This window comes from Hemitrygon akajei, chromosome 5 (assembly GCF_048418815.1).
Source record: "Hemitrygon akajei chromosome 5, sHemAka1.3, whole genome shotgun sequence".
In the NCBI taxonomy this organism is placed as follows: Eukaryota; Metazoa; Chordata; class Chondrichthyes; order Myliobatiformes; family Dasyatidae; genus Hemitrygon; species Hemitrygon akajei.
In genome coordinates, this window is record NC_133128.1 from 753,141 (window position 1) to 773,019 (window position 19,879).

Sequence of the window (19,879 nt, forward strand, 5' to 3'; positions counted from 1 at the left end):
ATCCACCTTTCTTACAATGCTCCTAGCATTAAAATAAATGCATTTAAGAAATTTTCCACCTCTTACTCTCTGTTTATCCCTAACGGTGCAAACATCTTTACTATCTTCTTTTTCTTCCTTCTCCCCTACATCTTCAGTCTGAGCGCTCCCCTTCTCTATCACCTTCCTATCCTCTCTAACACACTGTCTACAAGCTTTCTCTATTTGTGAACTAACCTCCTCTCTCCTAGTCTCTTCAATTTGATTCCCACCCCCCAACCATTCTAGTTTAAAGTCTCCCCAGTAGCCTTAGCATATCTCCCCGCCAGGATATTGGTCCCTCTAGGATTCAAGTGCAAGTCGTCCTTTTTGTACAGGTCACACCTGCCCCAAAAGAGGTCCCAATGATCCAGAAACTTGAATCCCTGCCCCTTGCTCCAATCCCTCAGCCATGCATTAATCCTTCACCTCATTCCATTCCTACTCTCACTGTCGTGTGGCACAGGTAGTAATCCTGAGATTACTTCCTTTGCGGTCCTTCTTCTCAACTCCCTTCCTACCTCCTTACATTCTCCTTTCAGGACCTCTTTCCTTTTCCTACCTATGTCATTGGTACCTAAATGTACCACGACCTCTGGCTCCTCACCCTCCCACTTCAGGGTATCTTGGATGCGATCAGAAACATCCTGGACCCTGGCACCAGGGAGGCAAACTACCATCCGGGTCTCCTGACTGCGTCCACAGAATCGCCTATCTGACCCCCTAACTATCTAGTCCCCTATCACTACTTCCTTCCTCTTCCTTTCCCTACCCTTCTGAGCTGCAGGGCCTGACTCTGTGCTGGGGGCACGGCCACTGTTGCTTCCCCCAGGTAGGCTGTTCCCCCCCCCCCCCAACAGTACTCAAACAGGAGTACTTATTGTCAAGGGGTACAGCTACTGGGGTACTCTCTAATACCTTACTCTTCCCCTTCTCCCTCCTAACCGTGACCCACTTGTCTGCCTCCCTTGACCCTGGTGTGACCACCTACCTGTAACTCCTCTCTATCAACTCTTCACTTTCCCTGACCAGACGAAGGTCATCAAGCTGTAGCTCCAGTTCCCTAACATGGTCCCTTGGGAGCTGCAGCTCGGCACACCTGGTGCAGATATGGACGTCTGGGAGGCTGGGAGACTCCAGGACTTGCCACATCCAACACCGAGAACAACAAGCTGTCCACATACTCATAATTCCCCCTTTTCTCAAATAACAGGAAAAATTGAAAACTAAACCTACCTTGCCTCACCCGTTTCTGCCTAAGCCCGTTGAGCCAAAGCCTTAAGCCTTCACTCTGCTCCTGGTTCACTCTGCTTCCCGCAAATGACGCTGCCCGCTGTATAAAGCTGTATTCCTTTTAAATCTTCCGCGCTTTACTGCCCGATCGCCTGCGCAGTGCCGCCTCTCTTAACCCCAATGAGAAGAAAAAATCAAAATGGCTCCCACAGCACTCCTGTTCTGATTCTCAGACTTCATTCTCCAAATTGAACCAGAATCAGGATTTCTGTCCTTTTAAATCTTCCGCGCTTCACTGCCCGGCATCACTCGCCTGCACAGTCCCACCTCTCTTAACCCCAATGAGAAGAAAAAATCAAAATGGCTCCACAGCACTCCCGTTCTGATTCCCATACCCTTTGATGCCTGGCTAATCAAGAATTTATCTATCTCTGCCTTAAATACACCCAATGACTTGGTCTCCACAGCCACTCGTGGCAACAAATTCCACAGATTTACCACCCTTGACTAAAGTAGTTTCTCCGCTTTCAATTCTAAATCGATATCCTTCAGTCCCTCTTGTCCTAGAATCCTCTACCATGGGAAATAACTTTGCCATATCTAACTTGTTCAGGTCTTTTAACATTTGGAATGTTTCTATGCGATCCCCCTTTGTTCTCCTGAACTCCAGGGAATACAGCCCAAGAGCTGCCAGACGTTCCTCATACAATAACCCTTTCATTCCTGGAATCATTCTCATGAATCTTCTGTGAACACTCTCCAATGTCAGTACAGGTGTCCCCCGCTTTACAAATGTTCACTTTACGCCACTTAGCTTTTACAAAAGACCTACATTGGTAACCTGTTTTTGCATTACAAAGAGGGTTTTTGCTTTTACGAAAATTTTTCCCATATAAATTAATGGTTCTTCGCTTTACACCATGGAACCTTTGTAAAGGGGGGGAGGGACACCTGTATATCCGTTCTAAAATAAGGAGCCCAAAATTGCACACAGTACTCCGTGTGGTCTCACGAGTGCCTTATAGAGCCTCAACATCACATCCCGGCTTTTATATTCTTTACCTCTAGAAATGAACGCCAACATTGCATTCGCCTTCTTCACAACTGACTCAATCTGCAAGTTAACCTTCAGGGTATCTTGCACGAGGACTCCCAAGGCTCTTTGCATCTCTGCATTTTGAATTCCCTCCCCATCTAAATGATAGTCGGCCCATTTATTTCTTCCACCAAAGTGCACGACCATACACTTTCCAACATTGTATTTCATTTGCCACTTCTTTGCCCATTCCCCTAAACTATCTAAGTCTCTTCACAGGTTCTGTGTTGCCTCAACCCTACCCATTCCTCCACCTATCTTTGTATCATCAGCAAATTTAGCTACAAATCCATTAATACCATAGTCCAAGCTTTTTAAAAGTTTTCTGTAAGACCATTAGATTTAGGAGCAGAAGTAGGCCATTCGCCCCATCGAGTCTGCTCCACCATTCAATCATGGGCTGATCCACTTCATCCAGTCATACCCACTCCCCTGCTTTCACACCATACCCTTTGATGTCTTGGCTAATCAAGAACCTATCTATCTCTGCCTTAAATACAGCCACTCGTGGCAACAAATTCCACAGATTTACCACCCTGTGACTAAAGTAATTTTGCTGCATCTCAGTTCTAAAAGGATGTCCTTCAATCCTGAAGTCGTGCCCTCTTGTCCTAGACTCCCCTACCATGGGAAATAACTTTGCCATATCTAATCTCTTCAGGCCTTTTAACATTTGGAATGTTTCTATGGAGATCCCCCCTCATTCTCCTGAACTCCAGGGAATACAGCCCTTCTTATTTGGAATATATCTGTCTTGCACTTCCCTCATTTTTCACAGAAACTCCAGCCATTGCCGCTCTGCTGTCTTTCCTGAAATTGTCCCTTTCCAGTCAACTTCGGCCAGTTCCCCTCTCATGCCTTTGTAATTTCCTTTATTCCACTGACATACTGACACATTGGATTTTATTTTTTCCCTCTCAAATTTCAATGTGAACTCGATCATATTGCTATCACTGTTCCCTAAGGGTTCCTTAACCGTAAACTCTCTTTTCACCTCTGGATCATTGCACAACATCCAATCCAGCACAGCCGATCCCCTAGTGAACTCAACAACAAGCTGTTCTACAAAGACATCCTTTAGACATTCTACAAATTCTCTCTCTTGAGGTCCGGTACTGACCTGGTTTTCCTAATCCACTTTCATGCTAAAGTCCCCAACGATTATCATGACATTGACTTTCTGACACGCCTTTTCTATCTCCTGCTGTAATTTGTAATCCGCATCCCGGCTGCTGTTTGGAGGCCTGTATACAACTGCCATTTGGGTCCTTTTACCCTTGCCATTTCTTAACTCAACCCATAGAGACTCTACACCTTCCAATCCTATGTCAATTCTTTCTAATGATTTAATATTATTTCTTTTACACAGAGCCACAGCATCCCCTCTGCCTATTAATCTATCTTTCCGATACACCATATGTCCTTTGACTTTCAGCTCCCAATGGCAGCCATCCTTTAGCCAAGTTTCAGAGATGGCCACACCGTCATATATTGTAACTGAATTTCAAGATAGTCCATTTTATTTCTTATGCTGCGTCCATTCAAATATAACACTTTCAGTCCAGTATTTGTTGGTTTCTGTCTTAATTGCACTATGCCTCTATTGTGATGTAACTCATCCCACTGGCTGTGATTAAGCCTCATCTCCTGCCTGTTCTTTCTATCATCTCTGTTGCACACTATCTTTGGTATATTTCTATTTTCCCCTTCCTCAACCCTATCACTCCGGTTCCCATCCCTCTGCCAAATTAGTTTAAACCCTCCCCAACAGCTCTATTAAATGTGACCCACTAGGATATTAGACCCCTTTGGGTTTAGGTGTAACCCGTCCTTTTTGTACAGGTCATACCTTCCTCAGAAGAGTCCCCATTGATCCAGGAATCTGAAGCCCTGCCCCCTACACCAGTCTCTCAGCCACACATTAATACGCCTGATCATGCTATTCTTGCACTCGCTAGCATGTGGTACAGGCAGCAAACCTGAGATTACTACCCTAGAGGTCCTGCTTTTCAGCTTCCTACCTAATTCCCTGAATTCTCTCTTCAGGACCTCCTCCCTTTTTTGACCTATGTCATTGGTACCAACGTGTACCAAGACTTCTGGCTGTTCACCCTCTCCCTTCAGAATACTCTGCACCCGATCCGTGACATCCCGTACCCTGGCACCTGCAGGCAATACACCATGCAGGTATCTCTATCAGGCTGACAGAACCTCCTGTCTGTTCCCCTCACTATGGAATCCCCTATGACTACTGCATTCCTCATCTTCTTCTTTTCCTTCTGCACCATGGAACCAGGCTCAGTGCCAGAGACCCGATCACCGTGGTCGTCCTCTATCAGGTCATCCCCTCAACCACATCCAAAACGATATAACGATTACTGGGGGTGATGGCCACAGGGGTGCTCTCTATTATCTGAGCTCTTCCCATCCCTTCCCTGACAGTCACCCGTTTATCTAACTCCTGCAGCCTCAGGATGACTGACTCCCTGTAGCTCCTCTCTATCTCCTGTTCACACTCCCTAATAAGCTGTAGGTCATCGAGCCGCAGCTCCAGATCCCTAACACGGTCTCTCAGGAGCTGCATCTCGGTGCATCTGGAATTACAGAGGCATGAGAAAGGAGCTTCCCAGGTGGACTGGAGGAGGATGCTGGTGGGGATGGTGGCAGAGCAGAGATGGCTGAAGTTTCTAGGAATAGTTCACAAGGCACAGGATAGATATGTCCCACAGAGGAAGAAGTTCTCAAATGGCAGGGGTCAGCAACCGTGGCCAAAAAAGGAAGTTAAGTACTGCATAAAAGCCAAGGAAAAAGCATATAAAATAGCAAAAGTGAGTGGGAAGTTGGATGATTGGAAAGCTTTTAAAATCTAACAAAAGGCAACTAAAAAAGGGAAAAGATGACATATGAGGGCAGACTAGCCAATGATATAAAGCAGGAAAAGGGAGGTGAGATTTGATATTGGACTATTGGAAAATGATGCTGGTTAACGTCATTTGAACTTAATGAATACTTTGCATCTCTCTTCACTGTGGAAGACACTAGCAGTGTGCCAGAGGTCTGTGAGTGCCATTGCTATTACAAAGGAAAAAGTGCCAGGCAAACCCAAAGGTCTTAAGGTGGATAAGTCACCTGGGCCAGCTGGACTACATCCCAGACTCCTGAGAAAGGTTGCTGAAGAGATAACGGATGCATTGGTCATGACCTTTCAAAAATCACTTGATTCTGGCATGGTCCCAGAGGATTGGAAGATTGCAAATGTCACTCCACTCTTTAAAAAGGGAGGAAGACAAAGAAAGGAAACAGATACAGAAAGGGGGCAATAACTCTACTGGGTATTTTTGTAGACTTCCCAATATTAACAGGGACATAGAGGAGCAGATAGGGAGGCAGATTCTGAAACGGTGTAATAATGATAGGGTTGTTGTGATGGGAAATTTTAACTTTACTAATATTGACTGGCATCTCCTTAGAGCAAGGGGTTTAGATATGGTAGGGTTTGCTAGGTGTGTTCATGAAGGTTTCCTGACGCAATATGTAGATAAGCCAACCAGGGAGAGGTTGTACTTGATCCGGTAAAGAAGGCAAATGTAATGTTGGCACTTATTTCAGGGGGAATAGAATGTAAAAGCAAGGAGATAATTCTGAGCCATAATAAGACACTAATCAGCCTGCACTTGAAGTATTGTCAACAGTTTTGGGCTCTATATCTCAGAAAGGATGTGTTGTCATTGGAGAGACAACACCCAGAGGAGGTTCATGGGGTAGATGTAGAAAGGAATTTTCCCATGGTGGGAGAATCTCAGATATTTAAACAAGGCATAGACTCAGGATAGAGGGGCGTACATTCAACATAGAGATGCGGAGAAATTTCTTTAACCAGAGAGTAGTGAATTTGTGGAACTTGTTGCCACAATCAGCTGTGGAGGCCAGGCCGTTGGGTGTATGTTAGGCAGAGCTTGATAGGTTCTTGATTGGTCATGGCATCAAAGGTTACGGGGAGAAGGCCAGGAAATGGGGTTAAGGAGGGAAAAAGAGAATCAGCCATGATTGAATGGCAGAGCAAACTTGGTGGGCCTAATGCTGATCCTAAGTCTTATGGTCTTACGGTCTTATGATTCCAGGAATGAAGTAGTTAACATGTGAGGAGCATTTGACAGCTTTGGGTCTGTTCTCACTGGAATTTAGAAGAAGGTGGGGGGGTGTCATTGAAACCTACCGAATGTCGAAAGGACTAGATTAGGTTGATGTGAAGAGGATGTTTCCTATGGTGTGGGTATTAAGAACTAGAGGGCACAGCCTCAAAATTGAAGGTTGACCTTTTAGAATAACAGAGCTAAGGGGAATTTCTTTCTAGCCAGAGAGTAGTGAATCTGGAATGCTTTGCCACAGACTACGGTGGAGGCCAGATCTATGCGTTTATTTAAAGTGGAAGTTGATTGTTTTCTGATCAGTCAGGGCATCAAAGGATGTGGCGGGAAGGCAGATGTATGGGATTGAGGCATGATGGATCGGCAGAGCAGACACGATAGGCCGAATGGTATAATTCTGCTTCTATCTCTTATGTTCTTCTTGTCTGAGATTTGTCTACAGCTGGATTGTTTCAAGTATGTGCTTAAATGTCTGGTTACTTATCCATGTTCAAATGCCCTGGATAGTTTACTCTGCTCACCCTAGAATCTCCTGGATAATGGTCTCCTGTTGAAATGCCCTATATAGTATCTCCTGTTTAAATGCCCTGGCTTGTTATCTGCTGTTCAAATGTCCCCAGATAGGTATCTGATGTTTAAATGTCCCGGATAGTTATCTCCTGTTTAAATGTCCCGGATTGTATACTGTGCTCCTGTTTAAACGCCTGGATAGATATCTCCTGTTTAAATGCCTCGGATAGTTACCTCCTGTACAAATGCACTGGATTGTTAGCTCATGTTTAAATATCCCAGATAGTTTTCTCCTGTGTAAATGCCCCAGATAGTTATCTCCTGTTTAAATGTCCCAGATAGCTATCCCCTGTTTAAATACCTCAGATAGTTATCTCTTGTTTAACTGTCCTTAGATTGTTATCTCCTGTTTAAATGCCTCGGATAGTTACCTCCTGTATAAATGCACTGGATTGTTAGTTCATGTTTAAATATGCCAGATAGTTTTCTCCTGATTAAATGCACCAGATTGTTATCTCGTGTTTAAATGACCAGGATTGTTATCTAATGTTTAAATGCCCTGGATATTTATCTCCTATTTAAATGTCCCTAGATAGTTATCTGCTATCTAAATGTCCCTGGATAGTTATCTCCAGTTAAATGTCCTAGGTAGTTTAAATGTCTCAGCTGGTTATCTCCTGTTTAAATGCCCCAGGTAATTATCTCATGTTTAAATGTCCCAAGGTTGTTATCTCCTATTTAAATGCCCGGGATTGTTATCTCCTGTTTGAATTTTACCGGATTGTTATCTCCTGTCTAAATGTCCCAAACATTTATCTGCTTTTTAATTGCACCAGTTTGTTATCTCCTGTTTAAGTGTCCCCAGATAGTTACCTCCTGTTTAAATGTCCCGGACAGTTATCTCCTGTTTAAATGCACTGGTTTGATATCTCCTGTTTAAATGTCTCCAGATAGTTATCTCCTGTTTAAATGTCCCCGGATATTTAACTCCTGTTTAAATGTCTCCAGATAGTTATCTCCTGTTTAAATGCCCCAAGTAGTTTTCTCCTATTTAAGTATCCCGGATAGTTATCTCCTGTTTAAATGTCCAGGATTGTTATCTCCTGTTTAAATGTCCCCGGATATTTAACTCCTGTTTAAATGTCTCCAGATAGTTATCTCCTGTTTAAATGCCCCAAGTAGTTTTCTCCTATTTAAGTATCCCGGATAGTTATCTCCTGTATAAATTTTACCAGATTGTTATCTCCTGTTTAAATGTCCCAGACATTTATCTCCTTTTTAAATGCACTGGTTTGTTATCTCCTGTTTAACTGTCCACAATAGTTATCTCCTGTTTAAATGTCCCCAGATAGTTATCTCCTGTTTAAATGTCCCGGATTATCATCTCCTGTTTAAATGTCTCCAGATAGTTATCTCCTGTTTAAATGCCCCGAGTAGTTTTCTCCTATTTAAGTATCCCAGATAGTTATCTCCTATTTAAGTATCCCGGATAGTTATCTCCTGTTTAAATGTCTGGGATTCTTATCTCATGTTTTAATGTCCCTGGATTGTTATCTCTTGTTTAAATGTCTCCAGATAGTTATCTCCTGTTTAAGTGCCCCCAATAGTTATCTCCTGTTTAAATGTCCCCAGATAGTTATCGCCTGTTTAAATGTCCTGGAATGTTATCTCATGTTTTCTTTCTTTATCAATCATTTCATTAATTTAAAAAAGAGTATATATAGATATATATATATATATATATAAAAACAAGAGAATTATCTCAAATATCTATATCGATAACAATTGATATAAAAGGTAAAATAAACTTTATCAAGATCATACATAGTATTAATCTAATAGTATGTAATAAAGAATAAGATAATCGATTCTCCTCTTATCATTTCATGAAAAGAAGAAAAAAAGATAAAGAAACTTTTATAATTTTTATATAAAAAAAAACCCACTAGACAAAAAAAGTGAGAGAAAATAAGGAAAAGGAAACTGGGCAGTTCATACTGAGAGTGAAAGCAAGAAATAAGAAAAACTTTCTGATCAAATCCAACATTTCGAGGAGGAAATTGGAAGAGCCATAAATCAAACCATATGAAAATATTGATTAAACGGTCGCCACATTTCCTCAAATTTAAAGGATGTATCAAATGTCCGACTTCTTATTTTCTCTAAACTTAAACAGGACATAATGGAAGTAAGCCAGTATAGAGCAGTAGGTGGATTAGAGTCCTTCCATATAAGCAAAATGGCTCTCCTAGCCAATAAAGTTGTAAAGGCTATCATCTGTTGAGCGGAACAGGAATATATCCTGGTTCCGATGGAATGATCCCAAAAATTGCTGTAAGTAAATTCGGTTGTAGATCCAAATTCAAGAGTTTTGATAAAGTTTTAAAGACTTCTTTCCAAAAATTATGTATCTTGATACAAGACCAAAATATATGTGTTAATGTAGCCACCTCAATATTACATCTATCGCAAATAGGAATCATTTTGGAAAAGATACGGGCTAATTTATCCTTTGACATATGTGCCCAATGCGCTACCTTGAACTGTATCAAGAAATGACGGGCACAAATAAATGAAGTATTTACCAAATGAAAAATGTTATCCCATTGATTATCTGAGAATGACTCTCGAAATTCCAATTCCCACGCAGCTTTAATTTTATCGTTAGATAACATACGCAAGTTCAATAACCATTTATAAATTATAACTATCAGTTCTTTTTGAAATGGTTTAACCTGAAAAAGAGTATCTATTATATTGGGTGAATAAGCAGAGGGAAAATTTGGAAGTAAACTATGTAAAAAATTCCTAATTTGTAAATATCTAAAAAAAAGTGTGCATTAGATAGGTCATATTTGTCCACTAACTGAGTAAAAGACATTAAACAATCCCCCATAAATAAGTCTAAAAAAGTTACTATTCCTTTGGTTTTCCAAATTAAAAAGGTCTGATCGGAAATTGATGGTTTAAAAAAATTTGATGGATTTTACTAGAAAGAACAAAATTATTAAACTCAGAAGAATTTACGAAACTGAAACCAAATTCTTAACGTATGTTTAATCATGGGATTAAGGTCTCGACTACCAATCTTAGAAAGCAAAAAAGAAAGAGGAGCTCCCAGTAAAGAGGCCGAAGAATACCCCTTCACCGAGTTTTTCTCCAAATCCACCCATAAAAGGACAGACCTGTATGTCTGAGAAATGAATCCAAAAAGAAATATATCAAATATTAATCACCCAGTAATACATTCTAAAGTTTGACAAAGCCATACCACCATACTTTTTAAATTTCTGCAATAAAGGTTTACTCAATCTAGGATTTTTATTATTCCAAATGTAAGATAGAATTTTAGAGTCTATTCTATGAAAAAAACAGTTTAGGAATAAAAAAAGGGATTGCTTGGAATAAGTACAGAAACTTCGGTAACACTATCATTTTAATAGCATTAATTCGACCAATTAATGATAATGTCATAGGAGTCCATTTAGAAAGTAGTTGTGTGTATTCAATTAATGGAAGAAAGTTATATTTATGCAGGTCCTTAAAATTTTTGGTAATTTTAATACCAAGATAAGTGAAGTTATTTTTAGCAATGCTAAAAGGACTTTGATCATATTGATCCAAGTAGTTATTAATAGGAAATAACTCACTTTTGTGCAAATTTAATTTATATCCAGAAAAACTACTAAATTGAGTAAGTATAGATAACATAGCAGGAATAGATTTCTTACGAGCTGAAATATAAACTAACAAGCCATCTGCATACAACGAAACCTTATGCACTTTATCTCCTCTCTTAATACCTTGAACCTTATTGGAGTCCTGAAGAGCAATAGCAAGAGGTTCTAGAGCCAGGTTGAATAACAGCGGACTAAGAGGACAACCCTGCCGGGTAGCTCTGTATAACCTAAAGCCTAAATAACCTATAACCTAAATAAGGATATTTTTGATTGTTAGTTATAACTGCCACCATAGGAGCTTGATAGATCAACTTAATCCAGGAAATAAAACCTGGACAAAAATTAAATCTTTCTAAAACCTTGAATAAATAGGGCCATTCTACCCTATTAAAGGCTTTCTCTACATCAAGGGAAACAACACTTGCAGATTTTTCAGATGGAGAGGAATGAATAATGTTCAATAATCTCCAAATATTAAAATATGAGTATCTATTCTTAATAAATCCAGTTTGATCGTTAGAAATAACCTTAGGTTAAATATTCTCAAGCCTGTTAGCCATAATCTTAGAAAGAATTTTAGAATCCACATTTAATAAGGAAATTGGTCTGCAAGAGGCACATTCAGATAAGTCTTTTTCTTTTTTGGGAATTAATGAAATTGATGCCTCATAGAAAGTTTTTGGGAGGGTCCCAGAAGATATAGAATCAGTGAAAATTTAGCATAAATGAGGTTTAAGTATTTCAGTAAACGTCTTCAGACATTCTACCTTAAATCCATCCGGTCCTGGAGCTTTACCTGATTGAAAAGAGGATATAGCCCTTGCTATTTCCTCTTGATTAATAGGTGCATCTAATGTATTCATTTTGAATAGAAATTGTGGGTATATTCAATCTTTGCAGAAATTTATTCATAAAAGTAGTGTTGTCTGGAAAATCTGATTTATAAAGGTTAGAGTAGAAATCCAAAAATACCTTATTAATTTCCTAACAATCTGATTTTTCAGTTCTATCAGTTCTTCATATTTTCAAAATCTGCCTTCCAGCCATAGTTGCTTTAAGTTGAGCAGCCAACTGTTTACCTGACTTATCTCCATGTATTTTAAATTGACTTTTAGATTTCAAAAGTCGCTGCTCAATGGGATAAGTCAAAAGCAGATCATGCTGTGTTTGAAGTTTTATCTTTTCCTTATATAAATCTTCAGTAGGTGATACTGAATAAACTTTATGTATTTCTTTAATCCTGTTAGTAATCACTAAAAGCTCCGCTTTAGTTTTCCTTCTTAAAGCTGCTGAATATGAAATTATCTGTCCCCTAAGAAAAGATTTCATCACATCCCAAATAACCAAATTTGACATACCCTCAGTTGTATTTAATTAAAAAAATAAAGAGATTTGGTCTTTAATAAAACTTACAAATGCTGAATCATGGAGCAGTGTAGCATTAAATCTCCACTGAGATGCATTCTGTATATTATCAGGGAACTTTAGTATTAGTTTCGTGGGCGCATGATCCAACAACGCAATAGCGTCATACGCACAATCAGCAACAGAAGACACCAATCGCATATCCATCAGAAAATAATCAATTCTTGAATATTTATGATGTACATGTAAAAAAAAGAAAACTCCTTATCTTTAGGATGGAGAAATCTCCAAATATCAACCAAACCGTATTCTAGTTAAAAAGGAATTAATACAGGATGCAGCCTTATTAGGAAGCCATGGATTGGTCGATGACCTGTCAATCGAAGGATTGAGACAATAGTTAAAGTCACCGCCCATAATCAACTTATATTAATTTAAATTCGGCAGTGCAGAAAATAACCTGTTACAAAATTCAGGGCTATCTACATTAGGTGCATACACATACACACACACGCCACCTTTTGACCACATATCAATCCAGTAACAATTAAGTATCCTACAATTGAATCAGTGACAGTATTAAAATGTACAAAAGAGATTTTAAAATTAGTAACGAATAGATACCCCTCTAATTTTAGTTACTATTGAACAGTGAAACTGAAAGCCCCTCCAAAATTTAAAAAAATGTTTTCATCCTCCCTATGGATATGGGTCTCTTGCGCAAAAATAGTATCATCTTGAAGTGTTTTAAATTTCTTAAAGATCTTCTTACGCTTAATAGGTTGGTTCAAGCCATTCAGGTTCCAAGAAATTATATTAATTTTATTAACATCCATAATAATGCTTTAATTTAAGGTTTTATAAAATAAGTTAGTGTGCCAACACAAACCAAACCCAAGGGAAGAACAAATTATGGATTCAACCAGAGAGAAAAAAATCCAACATGATTGACAGGAAAACCTCTCAGGACTACCCAGTCGAAAAAGCCTAAACTAATAACCCCAAAGCCCAAAAATAAAACAACCAATAGGCAGGCAGCATACTAAACTAAACACCCTAAACCCTTCGTCTAATAGGCAGACTCTTTTTTTTAAGAAGTTATATACTGACACCACTGACTAAAGACACAGCATCAGATACGTGAAAAAAAGAGAAATTCCAAGCATTTTGATACTATGTCTAACAGAGGTTAGAACGTAGTTAATAGTGGCCATCTTAAATTCATTTAATAAAAATTGAGCATATATTCAAAAAAGATAGATCCAGCCAAATAATATGTTACGACTGGTGTTAAACTCTTACAAATCCTAATGAAAAAAATAATACAGCCCAAACGATGTCTGGGCCGACATAGAACGTAGATTGAACTTTCAATGATTCAGCTACAAATGACTCTCAGCTAAGGATTAAATTTGATATGTCTAATAGTGGTTAGAATGTAGTTAACAGTGGCCATCTTAAGTTTGCTTAATAAAAATTGATCAAATATTCAAAAAAAGATAGATCCAACCAAATAATCTGTTATGATTGGTGTTAAGCTCTTACAAATCCTAAAGAAAAAAAATAAAACAGTCAAAACAATGTCTGGGGGACGACAGTTCTTATAAGGTTCAGCCATCACTTCCTGATATTTAATTCTTTCTGCATAAACCTCAGGGGCAAAATCTTCAACTATATGAAACTCTATTCCATTATAAATTAGCTTCCCCTGCTTCCTAGCACCTCGAAAAATTGCTTCTTTAGTAGCAAAGTAATGCAGACATAAAATCACCGGGCACAGCTTCATCTCAACCAAAGGCTTCGGGCAGGGGATTCAGTGAGTTCTATCTATTAACGGAGAAGTTTTGAGTATCTCACTAAAAAGTGAGTATAGCATATTAGTAAAAATCTTTAATGACTCACTGGTTTCCATGTTTTCAGGCAAACCCAGTATGCGTAAATTCATCCTGCGACTTCTGCTTTCCAAATCAATCGTTTTCTTCTTAATTCTTGATCATTCTGAAGAAATCTGAACAATTTTCTTTTCCATTGTAGAAATTTTTAATTCCTCTTCTTTAATCACTTGATGCATTGTCTCCTGTTGTCTTCCGATTCTGTTAGTGCCCTTTTTAAGCGTTTGATATTGAGATTCCAGATTCCTCAAAGATTCCTGGACAGTTTAGATGGTTTTTTCAAGCTTTTCATTAGCATTCGTCAGTTTATCAATTTCAGAGTCCATCGTTCCTATCTTGGTCTGAATATCTCACATCAAAGAAAACGTTCTTTCGGATGTAGAGACTTCCTCTGCCTCCTTTGTTTGTTCAGTTTCAGAAAGAATTTTGCGATCTCTTAATTCGAATCCAGTTTGGGTTCCAGCCATCGTAATTAAATCGTAAATCCTTCACTAAAAGTAATAAATCTTCAAAGTTTAAACAAAAGTAGCAGTGGAAAGTAGGTTGTAAAAGGGAGGAGTAACGCCAACACACATCTTACTCCACGAGCTGCCCAGAAGAGACTCTCTGTTATCTCATGTTTTAATGTCCCCGGATTGTTATCTCCTGTTTAAATGTCTCCAGATAGTTACCTCCTGTTTAAATGCCCCATATAGTTATCTACTGTTTAAATGCCCCAGATTGTTATGAACAGTTTGAATGGGAGAAGGGAAAATCAGAAGTGTCAGTATTACAGTTGAACAAAGGGGATTATGGTGCCATGAGGGAGGAACTAGCCAAAGTTGACCGGAAGGATATCCTAGCAGGGGTGACAGTGGAACAACAATGGCAGGTATTTCTGGGAATAATACAGAAGGTTCATGATCAGTTCATTCCAAAGAGGAAGAAAGATCCCAAGGGGAGTAGGGGGCGACCGTGGCTGACAAAGGAAGTCAAGGACAGTATAAAAATAAAAGAGAAAAAGTATAACATAGCAAATATGAGTGGGAAGGCAGAGGATTGGGAAACTTTTAAAGAGCAACAGAAGATAACTATTTGTAATTGTTATATCGTTAAAAAGGAAATATGGGGAGAAAAAATGAGGTACGAAGGTAAGCTAGCCAAGAATATAAAGGAGGATAGTAAAAGCTTCTTTAGGTATGTGAAGAGGAAAAAATTAGTTAAGACCAAAGTTGGACCCTTGAAGGCAGAAACGGGTGAATTTATTATGGGGAACAAGGAAATGGCAGGCGAGTTGAACAGGTACTTTGGATCTGTCTTCACTAGGGAAGACACAGACAATCTCCCAGATATAATAGTGGCCAGAGGACCAAGGGTAACAGGGGAACTGAAGGAAATTCACATTAGGCAGAAAATGGTGTTGGGTAGACTGATAGGACTGAAGGCTGATAAATCCCCAGGGCCTGACGGTCTGCATCCTAGGGCACTTGAGGAGGTGGCTCTAGAAATCGTGGACGCATTGGTAATCATTTTCCAATGTTCTATAGATTCAGGATCAGTTCCTGAGGATTGGAGGGTAGCTAATGTTATCCCACTTTTTAAGAAAGGAGGGAGAGAGAAAACAGGGAATTATAGATCAGTTAGCCTAACATCAGGGAAGATGCTGGAGTCAATTATAAAGTTGAAATAGCGGCACATTTGGATAGCAGTAACAGGATCGGTCCGAGTCAGCATGGATTTACGAAGGGAAAATCATGCTTGACTAATCTTCTGGAATTTTTTGAGGATGTAACTATGAAAATGGACAAGAGAGAGCCAGTGGATGTAGTGTACCTGGACTTTCAGAAAACCTTTGATAAGATCCCACATAGGAGATCAGTGGGCAAAGTTAGAGCACATGGTATTGGTGTCATAAGGGGACATGAGACTGGACCCAAATGCAGGGCGCAGGCACTGAAGTACTAGGGGCAGGACGGGAACAGCTAAACGATAGAACAAGATGTGGAGACCGTGGCGTGCATGAAGGATGTGGCATTCAAGGTGATCCTGAGGTTCAGAGAGGATCCTGGAGTTCAGAGGAGGATCCTGGAATTCAGAGATGGTCTTGAAGCTCAGAGATGGTCTTGGAGCTAGACGAGGCTGGGGTCTTGAGGATGGGTTCTTGGAACTAGGAATGCTGGGAGGATAGCCCCCTGGGTGGGCCGCAGAACTCCTGGGCAGGGCCCGGACCTCCCAAGCAGGACACAGGGGCCTGGGCAGGTCGCGGGGCACAACCCGTAGGACAATAGACAATAGGTGCAGAAGTAGACCATTCGGCCCTTCGAGCCTGCACCGCCATTTTGAGATCATGGCTGATCAATTCCTATCAATACCCGGTTCCTGCCTTGTCCCCATATCCCTTGATTCCCCTATCCATAAGATACCTATCTAGCTCCTTCTTGAAAGCATCCAGAGAATTGGCCTCCACTACCTTCCGAGGCAGTGCATTCCAGACCCCCACAACTCTCTGGGAGAAGTTTTTCCTTAACTCTGTCCTAAATGACCTACCCCTTATTCTCAAACCATGCCCTCTGGTACTGGACTCTCCCAGCATCTGGAACATATTTCCTGCCTCTATCTTGTCCAATCCCTTAATAATCTTATATGTTTCAATCAGATCCCCTCTCAATCTCCTTAATTCCAGCGTGTACAATCCCAGTCTCTCTAACCTCTCTGCGTAAGACAGTCCAGACATCCCAGGAATTAACCTCGTGAATCTACGCTGCACTTCCTCCTTCCTTAACCCTGGAGACCAAAACTGTACACAATACTCAAGGTGTGGTCTCACCAGGGCTCTGTACAAATGCAAGAGGATTTCCTTGCTCTTGTACTCAATTCCCTTTGTAATAAAGGCCAACATTCCATTAGCCTTCTTCACTGCCTGCTGCACTTGCTCACTCACTAGGAGGCGAGGGATCGGAAGGGGCAGAGTCCCCCGCCAGGCAACAGCAGTCCGGTCTGGCTTACCCGACGGAGGCAAGGCATAGGAAGGGGCAGAGCCCTCCGCCGGGCAATGGCAATTTGACCTGGCTTACCTGATGGAGGCAAGGGATAGGAAGGGGACAGAGCCCTCCGCTGGGCAATGACAGTCCGGCCTGGCTTACCCAACGGAGGCAAGGAATAGGAAGGGGCAGAGTCCCCCGCCGGGCAACGGCAGTCCAGCCTGGCTTAACCGACAGAGGCAAGGGATAGGAAGGGGCAGAGCCCTCCGCAAGGCAACGACAGTCCGGCCTGACTTACCTGACGGAGGCAAGGGATAGGAAGGGAGCTTGATCCAGGGTGACTTCCAGACTCACTTGTAGAACTTGTCTATAACAGTGGGTACTCCAAGCCAGGATGAACAGGATAACCCCCAACTATACTCAGTCCGAGAGTCCTTTATATACAACACCAACCGATAGGCATCAGGTGCGCCTCCTTGAGCCCAATCAAGCCAAGATGATCCTCAGGTGTGACTATTTGAGCTCAAGGCGAACTGAGGGACGGTCAAAGGAGTCTGGAGTCCGCGGACCGGATCAAGAACCAGAATGCGGGCTCCGGACTGGACCATAACAATTGGGTGTAGGGTACTGACATGCATAGAAAATTGGTTGGCAGACAGGAAACAAAGAGTAGGAATTAACGGGTCCTTTTCAGAATGGCAGGCAGTGACTAGTAGGGTACCACAAGGCTAAGTGCTGGGACCGCAGCTATTTACAATATACATTAATGATTTAGATGAAGGGATTAAAAGTAACATTAGCAAATTTGCTGATGACACAAAGCTGGGTGGCAGTGTGAAATATGAGGAGGATGTTAGGAGAATGCAGGGTGACTTGGACAGGTTGGGTGAGTGGGCAAATGTATGGCAGATGCAGTTTAATGTGGATAAATGTGAGGTTATCCACTTTGGTGGCAAGAACAGGAAGGCAGATTACTATCTGAATGGTGTCAAGTTAGGAAAAGCGGAAGTACAACGAGATCTAGGTGTCCTTGTTCATCAGTCACTGAAAGTAAGCATGCAGGTACAGCAGGCAGTGGAGAAAGCTAATGGCATGTTGGCCTTCATAACAAGGGGAGTTGAGTATTGGAGCAAAGAGGTCCTTCTGCAGTTGTACATGGCCCTGGTGAGATGACACCCGGAGTATTATGTTCAGATTTGATCTCCAAATCTGAGGAAGGACATTCTTGCTATTGAGGGAGTGCAGCGTAGGTTCACAAGGTTGTTTCCCGGGATGGCGGGACTGTCATATGTTGAAAGATTGGAGTGACTGGGCTTGTATACAGTGGAATTTAGAAGGATGAGGGGGGATCTGATTGAAACATAAAAAATTATTAAGGGATTGGACATGCTAGAGGCAGGAAACATGTTCCCAATGTTGGAGAAGTCCAGAACCAGCGGTCACAGTTTAAGAATAAGGGGTAGGCCATTTAGAACGGAGTTCAAGAAAAACTTTTTCACCCAGAGTGTTGTGGATCTATGGAATTCTCTGCCTCAGAAGGCAGTGGAGGCCAATTCTCTGGATGCTTTCAAGAAAGGGTTAAATAGAGCTCTTAAAGATGACAGAGTCGAGGGATATGGGGAGAAGGCAGGAACGGGGTACTGATTGTGTATTATCAGCCATGATCACATTGAATGGCTGTGCTGGCTCAAAGGGTCGAATGGCCTACTCCTGCACCTATTGTCTATTGTTATCTCCTGTTTAAATGCCCAGGATCTTTATCTCCTGTTTAAATGTCCCCAGGTAGTTATCTCCTGTTCAAATGTCCCTGGATCTTTATCTCCTGTTTAAATGCCCTGGATAGTTATCTCCTGTTTAAATGTCCCTAAATCTTTATCTCCTGTTTAAGGATGATTTAAGGTTCACAAGGATGATTCCAGGAATGAAAGGGCTCCAGGAATGAAAATGTTCCAGGAACATTTAATGGCTCTGGGTCTGTACTTGCTGGAATTCAGAAGCATGAGGGAAGATCTCATTGAAACCTTTCGAATGTGGAAAGGCCTAGACAGAGTAGATGCGGAAAAGATGTCTCCCATGGTGGGAGGGTCTAGCACAAGAGGGCACAGCCACATCTTGTGTGGCACCCTTTCAAAACAGAGATGCGGAGAAATTCCTTTAGCCAGACTTGGGGAATTTGTTGCCACATGCAGCTGCAGAGACTAGGTCGTTGGATGTATTTAAGGAAGAAATTGATAGGTTCTTGATTGGACATGGCATCAAAGGTTAAGGGGAGAAGGCCGGGTACTGGGGTTGAGGAGAAGATTTTTAAAAAAGGATCAGCCATGATTGGATGACGGAGCAGACTCGATGGGCCAGATGGCCTAATTCTGTTCCTATGTCATATGGTCTTATTTCCTATTTAAATGTCCCGAATAGTTATCTCGTTTAAATGCCCATGGATTGTTATCTGCTGTTCATCCTTGCAGTTGGTCAAGCAAGAACCCCTTCAGAACTGACCTTTAATATACATGGAACACACCAAAATGCTGGAGGAACTCAGCAGGCCAGGCAGCATCTATGGAGAAGAGTACAGATGACGTTTCAAGCTGAAACCCTTCAGCAGGACTGGAGAAAAAAAGCTGAGGAGTAGATTTGAAAGATGGAGGAGGGCAGAGAGAAACGCCAGGCAATAGGTGAAACTTGGAAGGAGAGGGATGAAGCAAAGAGTCAGGAAGTTTATTGGTGAAAGACAGAGGCCATGGAAGAAAGAAAATAAGGCAGGTGGTAGCACCAGAAGGAGGCAATGGGTGGGCAAGGAGATAACATGAGAGAGGAACAAGGGGATGAGAAATGGTGAAGGGGGAGCATTACTAGAAGTTTGTGTCTGTTGCTCGGATTTCCAGCATCTGCAGATTTTCTCTTGTTTTTAATATACGTGTATTTGTTTAAATATGTGGGTCTGTTAAAATGCACAGGTTTGCGCAGATTTCATTATAAG

At 41.1% G+C, this 19,879-nt stretch overlaps 1 protein-coding gene across 5 annotated transcripts in view; it reads left to right on the plus strand.

Moving 5' to 3' along the window:
• The window catches only part of pknox1.1 (pbx/knotted 1 homeobox 1.1), a 228,454-nt gene that overhangs the window by 143,347 nt on the left and 65,228 nt on the right, over positions 1-19,879 (plus strand). The gene's annotated exons all lie outside the window — the stretch shown is intronic.